The sequence below is a fragment of the Trichomycterus rosablanca genome, chromosome 20, assembly GCF_030014385.1.
Source record: "Trichomycterus rosablanca isolate fTriRos1 chromosome 20, fTriRos1.hap1, whole genome shotgun sequence".
In the NCBI taxonomy this organism is placed as follows: Eukaryota; Metazoa; Chordata; class Actinopteri; order Siluriformes; family Trichomycteridae; genus Trichomycterus; species Trichomycterus rosablanca.
The window spans coordinates 1012501-1020971 of record NC_086007.1 but is presented as its reverse complement, the minus strand read 5'-3'; the positions used below and the strand labels follow the sequence as shown (position 1 = coordinate 1020971).

The window sequence follows — 8471 nt, the reverse complement described above, 5'->3', positions numbered from 1 at the left end:
GTTAACAAAGCTTATTTATGATAGTAAAATAACCATTTATGTTCCATTTTGCACAATGCGATTATTAAAGTACACAGAACAAAGCTTTATTTTGCGTAAAATGATGTTTTAATTTAAAAATTTACAATTTCTGACAGCTCATCATGTTGAGGAAAAATGTGTGCGCGCGCCCTTTAAGAAAAACTGGACCTCGGAATGTTCGAGTGTAGGGGAGACCGGGTTAGAATAAAATGTTTAAACTGAATATCTAGGTGTTCAAAATAAACATGAACTATAGAGTTTACTTAATTACGGTCATATTAATGTTAGTGTATGTTTAAAATGCAGGATTAAACATTTTGTACATGAGGGAGTAATTGAGTTTTTATCCGCTCCCCCTGTGTGCTGTGCGGGTTGTAGAATCGCACTGCAGCAGGGACTCAGTGAGCCAGTGTGTGTTGGAGTCTGGATCGGAGCTGCTGCCTCCCTCCCTCCGTCTCTGTGTGTGTGTGTGATCATTTCTGACCTGCATCCTCATTTCCAGCCCCTGTCCACATACTTACGGTGAGTCTACTGGTTTGTTTTATCTTGTACTTTGATGGTGGGTTTATTCTGACAGTGATGTGTTTGTTTTCTTAAGAGAAATGAGCAGTGTGAGTGTGCTGCATCCATCCCTGTTCTATTGTTCAACCACACACACACACACACACACTGCATGTGCACAGGGGTATTTATTTACCCACCCTGTACCCTCGGATCTGAACGTGAGGACCCATAATAGGTGCATGGATCAGATCAGGAGGTGATGCAGGTCGTGCATGGGCTCACTGTCTCCTTTGATCTTTTTCGGATGGGTTCTGTCGCACCCTCCTGGATCAATAGATGCTGCTGTCACACCGAACCACCCATCAGGGGGTCGATGGTCGCACCTGTAGCCGTGCTGCCCTTCAATAACTTCCATCTGAAAGGTAGAAGTTCGTCTGTTGGTGTGTGGAGAGAATTTAAAACCAGTGCTGACACTGCTTACAGTCAAGCGAGCTTCATGTCACCTGTGTAACCTCGTGCATACTCTGCTCCTGCTGGTCCTTTGTCCATGTGATGAGCGACAAACTTCAGTCCTGCACCACACTGCTGATTTTCCGCTTTTCCTCAGCACATGGCCATGTAAAGCTGGCTCGACTGCGGACGATGATGCACAAGTTCCGGCAGTCCTGGAACTCCTTTTAATGGCTAAGCTTTTGTAAACAGAATCATGTGTCCAGATCTTTCCCCTCTCTGTATTTCCTCGCCGTATCCCCATCTCGTGTCCGCGCCCTGACCAGACTCCAGAAGTCGCTGTTTCAGCAGCAGTAAGCAGCAACCCTGTGTGACCCTCCCTCCCTCAGGCACGCTGGATCGCCTCTGCTGACCTGACCTCATTTTGAAAGTAGGTAGATTCACGAGGTAGAATTTTGGCTCGGTTGGTTACATGGTGACCTACAGCAGCGGATTGTAGTTCTTAGACCCAACCACGTCATCATGAGATGCCAGTTAGCTAGAAAGTCTGCCATGTTTTCATTTGTGAGTAGTAAAGACTGTGGTGGAGCGATGAGCTCTTGGTAAAGGATTAGCCATACACTGATCAGCCATAACATTACTGTCCATTTTATCATCTCCACTTACCATATAGAAGCACCTTGTAGTTCTACAATTACTGTAGTCCATCTGTTTCTCTACATGCTTTGTTACCCCCTTTCATGCTGTTCTTCAATGGTCAGGACCCCCACAGGACCCCCACAGAGCAGGTATTATTTAGGTGGTGGATGATTCTCAGCACTGCAGTGACACTGACATGGTGGTGGTGTGTTAGTGTGTGTTGTGCTGGTATGAGTGGATCAGACACAGCAGCGCTGCTGGAGTTTTTAAACACCTCACTGTCACTGCTGGACTGAGAATAGTCCACCAACCAAACACATCCAGCCAACAGCGCCCTGTGGGCAGCGTCCTGTGACCACTGATGAAGGTCTAGAAGATGAGCGACTCAAACGGCAGCAATAGATGAGCGATCGTCTCTGACTTTACATCTACAAGGTGGACCGACCAGGTAGGAGTGTCTAATAGAGTGGACAGTGAGTGGACACGGTGTTTAAAAACTCCAGCAGCGCTGCTGTGTCTGATCCACTCATACCAGCACAACACACACTAACACACCACCACCATGTCAGTGTCACTGCAGTGCTGAGAATCATCCACCACCTAAATAATACCTGCTCTGTGGTGGTCCTGTGGTGGTCCTGACCATTGAAGAACAGAGTGAAAGGGGGTAACAAAGCATGTAGAGAAACAGATGGACTACAGTCAGTAATTGTAGAACTACAAAGTGCTTCTATATGGTAAGTGGAGCTGATAAAATGGACAGTGAGTGTAGAAACACTGAGGTGGTTTGATGAAAGTAGTCTGATGAAATAAGAAGCAAAATATTGAATTAGAACCAGAACGTTTATCCAGACGTCCTCGCCGGGTTCCTTTACTTTTCTCGATGGCCACTTTTGCATCTTGAAGACGGATCAATAGTCGCTCCGGTGTCCCTGAATCACCCATCCATCATGGGTTCTATTTTAGTAGCAGTAACCATCCTGTCCTCCTTTATGAGGTCTGATTTATGTCTAGGTCTGACCTTAGAGGTTTTGTTCTGGGCTTCTATCGAAACACATCATCCAGATTATTTGTTTTTCTGTGTGGAGTTTGCATGTTCTCCCCGTGTCTGTGTGGGTTTCCTCCCACAGTCCAAACACATGCAGTCGGGTTAATACAGTGTGTGTGTGTGTGTGACCCACCGCGACCCTGACCAGGATCAAGCAGTGGTAAAACCTCCTCGTGATTCCTCGTGTGTATTTTGATCAGTATTTGATCACATGACCCACGTCTACCGTACATGTATGATTAAAAAGATCAATAACAGAATTAAGTAGCTATAACGATGATATACACTTATCGAGCACTTTATTAGGAACACCTATCAGGTTCGTCCATTCATCGATGACTTTACTAGAACTTTGTGGGTATACAATTACTGACTGTTACTGACAGTCTGTGTGCTTCATATCAGCAGAAAGGGGGCCCTCATGAGGGTGCTACAGCATTGACACTACTGTACTATCATCATCATAACACGCTGGTGTGTGTGGTTCTGGTATGAGTGCAGTTGTAGCCTAGCAGTTAAGGTGCTGGACTAGTAATCAGAAGGTCATTGGTTCAGGCCCTACCACTGCCGGTTGCCACAGTTGGGCCCTTGAGGAAGGTTCTTAACCCTCAGTTGATTAAACAACATATACTGTCACAGTACTGTAACAGGTCGTGTGTTCCTAATAAGGAGGATTTAAAAATCCCAACAACACTCCTGCACCTGCTACACTTACACCAGAGCAGCACACACAGTTCTGAGAACCATCAGCCACCCAAATATCAGCTGGTCAGTGGGGGTCATATGGGGCTCCTTATTAATTGGTAAAGGTGTACAAAGGGGGTGGGGAGGTGTAGACAGTCTAGAGAGGAACATATGGGCTACAGGTTGCATCCCTAATATACAGTCAATGATAATGTACATGATGTGGGTGGTGTGGTGGTGCACGTCCTCATTTTCTAAGGTTTGAGCCTCTCTTCCAAGTTCACTAGCTGCGATCATGTTGCCGTGTGGACCCACTGTGGCCCTGACCAGATGCCTCTGCTAAAAGTCGCATAGTCCTGTTAAACGATAGCCATCACGATAGTGGCACCGCAGGATGGCACACGGGGCGCTCACGAAATGTAAACACAGGGCCAGAGCGACACGGCGCCACGTGAGCTCAGGAAGAAGGAACTGAGCTGTTCCTAGGCACAGAGGCTCATGGGAAAATCCTGTCTGCTGTGTGTTTGAGTCTGCAGCAGGTCAGCACGGGCTCCAGGCTCCCAGATCGGGATTAAAGCGGTCACGTGGGCGCGGGGGTCCGAAATCACGCCTCTGATGGGAACACGGTCTGCCCGGTCCCGTTATTTTTAGCACAGAGGGGTGAAGTGTGTGTGTGTGTGTGTGTGTGTTTTATAAAATGTGGATTTAGGAAGTACAATGGAGAAACCGTTAGCACACAGAGTAACGGGTCTGGTTCAGGTCAGGGTATCAGTAAGGGGTGTAACGATGTATCGATACCACGGTACGAAGTGATACAGTAATGGTAAATATCGTTACCGGTAGAGCTGGACCTGCTTATTCAGATATCAGACCTCACAGGTGTATAAAGAATAAAGATGTAAAGAAATGTTACGCCTCTAACTTTGCAGCAACAGTTTAGGGAAGGTCCTGTTCCAGCATAGACATGAAGAAAAGCTCCAGCGTCCTGCACAGAGCCCTGACCTCAACCCCACAGCTAAACAGGCACAGATTCCCACAGACGCACTCCAAAGTAAGAAGCTGCTCAGGTCACACAGAGTTCCAAAAACAGACAAAATCGGCCACTAGTCTGCTGAGTGGGAAAAGACGGGACTAAAAAGTGGGCAGGGTCTTCGAGACTGTGTAAGGACCCTGGTTAGTAGGCCGAAGCGCCTGTACAGAAGTGGAGGAATGTGGAGATCAGACTGTGACTCTCCGTGAGCGAGACCGACCTCACGCACCGATCCACCGAAGTACGGGGGATAAGAAGGAATCGCGTCGGAGGGTGGGCGTGTCAGGAGAATATACCCGCCGTACGCCATCGGGGTCTCCCATTGGCACGTCAGTGTGATTGATCGTGGCTGAAAGTCTTGAACTCAGTGGTTAGAAGTCCAACCAAACCTAAATCGTCTGTGACCTGTAGGGGCGTCGGTGCTGAACCGTTCATCACGCGGCACATGGCGGATGTCGTGACTCGGACCTGCCGTCGGTCCGGTTCTCACCGCGGTGTTTTGCTCCGTCGGGATGTGGGGGGTATTTTTTCGGGAGGGGTGGAGGGGCGAGAGCAGGAGGAATGTGGTGATGACTTGAGCAGAAGCGGCAGGCGGAAACGAGGGAGCGGAGGAAAACGCAGGCGGGCAGCGAACCCCCGACCTTTTGATTTTTTTATTACTTGTCCAGTACCTTAACCACTAGGCTACAACTGACTGTTCGGATAGGGAGGCTGTGTGGAATCAGTGTGGGTTTATTAGTAAGGGGGGGGGGGGGGGGCACCAATATTCAGATATGTCTAAACGCCCCCCTCAATATACTGATGTAGAGAAGGTGAATAACCATGTTCCACTCAGTAACGCTGTGTTATGTTAGGATCCCATGAGTTCCCATCAGTGGTTGATGTGCTATGACCCCCCTCACCAATGATGTGGCCATGGTTCCCATGGAAACCACCGATGGACCATCCAGACTGTTATCAGTGAAAGATTTCGGTTTGTTCTGCGCCGCACGTCTTCACTTTCCTTCTGAACTGTGATGCTTAGTCGTGTTGTAGCAGTGTGTGTGTGTGTGTGTGTGTGTGTGTGTGTTGACTCGGGTTTCTCTGTGCCCATCTGTCTGATTCCTCACATCAGTGGATGATACAGCTGGACTGACTGACCCCCGGCAGACCTAAGTAACGAACCCACATATGCTGTGTGTGTGTGTGTGTATGTATGTGTGTGTGTGTGTGTGTGAGAGAGAGAGAGAGTCTGTGTGTGTGTGTGTGTGTGTGTGTGTGTGCCTGGGTCATAGTGGATGGGCATGATGTGTGTGTGTAGCTGGGTTGTAGATGGGGAGCGAAGGTGCATGTTGTGTGTGTGTGTGTATATTTGTGTGTGTGTGTGTGTACCTAGATCATATATGGTATGATGTGTGTGTGTGTGTGTGTGTGTGTGAGTGAGTGAGTGAGAGAGTGAGAAAGTGAGGGTGTGTGGTGTGTGTGTAAATATACTGTGTGTGTGTGTGTGTGTGTGTATATTTGTGTGTGTATACAGTATGTGTGTGTGTATATGTGTGTTGTGTGTGTGTGTGTAAATATATTTGTGTGTGTATGTGTATATTTGTGTGTGTATCTGTAAATGTGTGTGTGTGTGTGTGTGTGTGTGTATATTAGTGTATGTGTACATATGTGTGTGTGTGTGTGTTTATTTGTGTGTAAATATATTTGTGTGTGTATATGTGTGTTGTGTGTGTGTGTGTAAATATATTTGTGTGTATATGTGTGTATCTGTAAATGTGTGTGTGTGTGTAGTGTGTGTATATTAGTGTGTGTGTACATATGTGTGTGTATGTGTGTGTTTATTTGTGTGTAAATATATTTGTGTGTATATGTGTGTATCTGTAAGTGTGTGTGTGTATGTGTGTGTACATATGTGTGTGTGTGTTTATTTGTGTGTAAATATATTTGTGTGTATATGTGTTGAGTGTGTGTGATTGTGAGTTTGTGTGTGTGTAAATATATTTGTGTGTGTATATTTGTGTCTGTGTGTTTATTTGTGTGTGTAGGAGTGAGTGTGTGTATTTGTGTGTGTGTGTGTGTGTGTGTGTAAGAGTGTGTGTGTGTACTCATGCCTGAACAGGAAAGGTCCTTCCCTAAACTGTTGCTGTAAAACCTGCAGAATCACTGATTTATTACACCCGTGTGCGACTGTTGTGGCTGAAACACGTGAGTTCAGTCATTAGAAGGGGTGTCCACATACTTTTGCCCGTGTGGTGTGTATCTGAAGATCGTGTCGGTATGAGGGGGGATTAAATCTGCGCCCCCTGCTGAGAGGGTGAAGAGCTCGACAGACGGGCATCACTGCAGCACCGAGCACCGCGCCCGCCGGGATCCTGAATCGAGTGCCAAATAATTCCGCTATCGTTACTGTGCGCCGTTATACAGATCAAACATCAATCAGAGTTTATTTACATGTGAGGAGAACTCCATTGGTTGCTCCACATTCACATTCGTCCTCCATGTTTGTAGTCTTTGGTGAGAAAAGTCGTGCCGCACTGAATGCTGGGATTGATCTTCAGCGCTGAGGAGGCGTCGGGCGCTCCCTCGTCATTCAGTCAGATCATCGCTCAGGATTAAGAACCTCAGCAGGAGCATTTTAAGGGAGATAAGGATTTAGACACGCCCTCTTCTCTTCTCGGGAGTGTACACACGGCTCGGGGTACGAGTCGCTCTGCTGGGGGGTAAAGTGAGATTTTAGGGGTTTTATGTTTGACCGTCTGTGTCACAGATGAGACTCTGAAACGACAGAATTTGGAAGGTTGGGACGATAATGCAGCTCCGGATTTTTATCGGTACAGATCCGGATCGTAGTTTACTCCTGTACCTGCTGTTTCTAGTGAAGCTGGTGAGGAGGCGTGTCCTCTGTACCGGTCAGTCCAGGTGATAGAAGTGTGGACTTTATACCGGTCAGTCCCAGTGAAGGAGGCATGCTGTTCCCTTTTGGGGACTTGTTTTAATTCAGTAATTCTATATCTCAGTAATTCTATAACTCGGCAATTCTATAATTCCTCTCTCAGTTCGAGGACAGTAGAATTACGTGTGAGCTGGTAAGTTTAGCCTGAATTCACCTGAACCCTGGAGGAGAGAGTCGTGCTGACACGCTAATCCTGAACAGACCGCCAGTGGATTACTGCTCACGTACACTTTCACACACTCTCACACACTCACATACACTCTCATACACACTCACACACACTCACATACACTCTCATACACACTCACACACACTCACATACTCACTCATACGCTCTCACATACACACTCACATACTCACTCATACGCTCTCACATACACTCTCACATACACTCTCATACACACTCACACACACTCACATACTCACTCATACGCTCTCACATACACACTCACATACTCACTCATACGCTCTCACATACACTCTCACATACACTCTCATACACACTCACACACACTCACATACTCACTCATACGCTCTCACATACACACTCACATACTCACTCATACGCTCTCACATACACTCTCACATACACTCTCATACACACTCACACACACTCACATACTCACTCATACGCTCTCACATACACTCTCATACACACTCACACACACTCACATACTCACTCATACGCTCTCACATACACTCACATACTCACTCATACGCTCTCACATACACTCTCATACACACTCACACACACTCACATACTCACTTATACGCTCTCACATACACTCTCATACACACTCTCACACACTCACATACTCACTCATACACTCTCACATACACTCACATACTCACTCATACGCTCTCACATACACTCTCACACACTCACACACTCTTATACACACTCACATACACTCTCATACTCTCCTACATTCACACACACTCTCACACACTCACATACACTCTCATACACACACACACACTCACATACTCATACGCTCTCACATACACTCTCACACACTCTTATACTCTCTCACATACACTCTCATACTCTCCTACATTCACATACACTCTCATACTCTCTCATACTCTCTCACATACACTCACATACACTCTCACACACTCTCCTACACTCTCACATACACTCTCATACTCTCTCATAC

At 46.7% G+C, this 8471-nt stretch overlaps 1 protein-coding gene across 1 annotated transcript in view; it reads left to right on the top strand.

Annotated features, from left to right (window-relative positions):
* The first annotated feature begins 477 nt into the window (after positions 1-477).
* Positions 478-8471, top strand: part of fam110b (family with sequence similarity 110 member B) — a 24940-nt gene continuing 16946 nt past the window's right edge. The window contains exon 1 of the mRNA XM_063016978.1: positions 478-543. The gene's annotated coding sequence lies outside the window, so the exon portion shown is untranslated. The remainder of the gene's footprint in view (positions 544-8471) is intronic.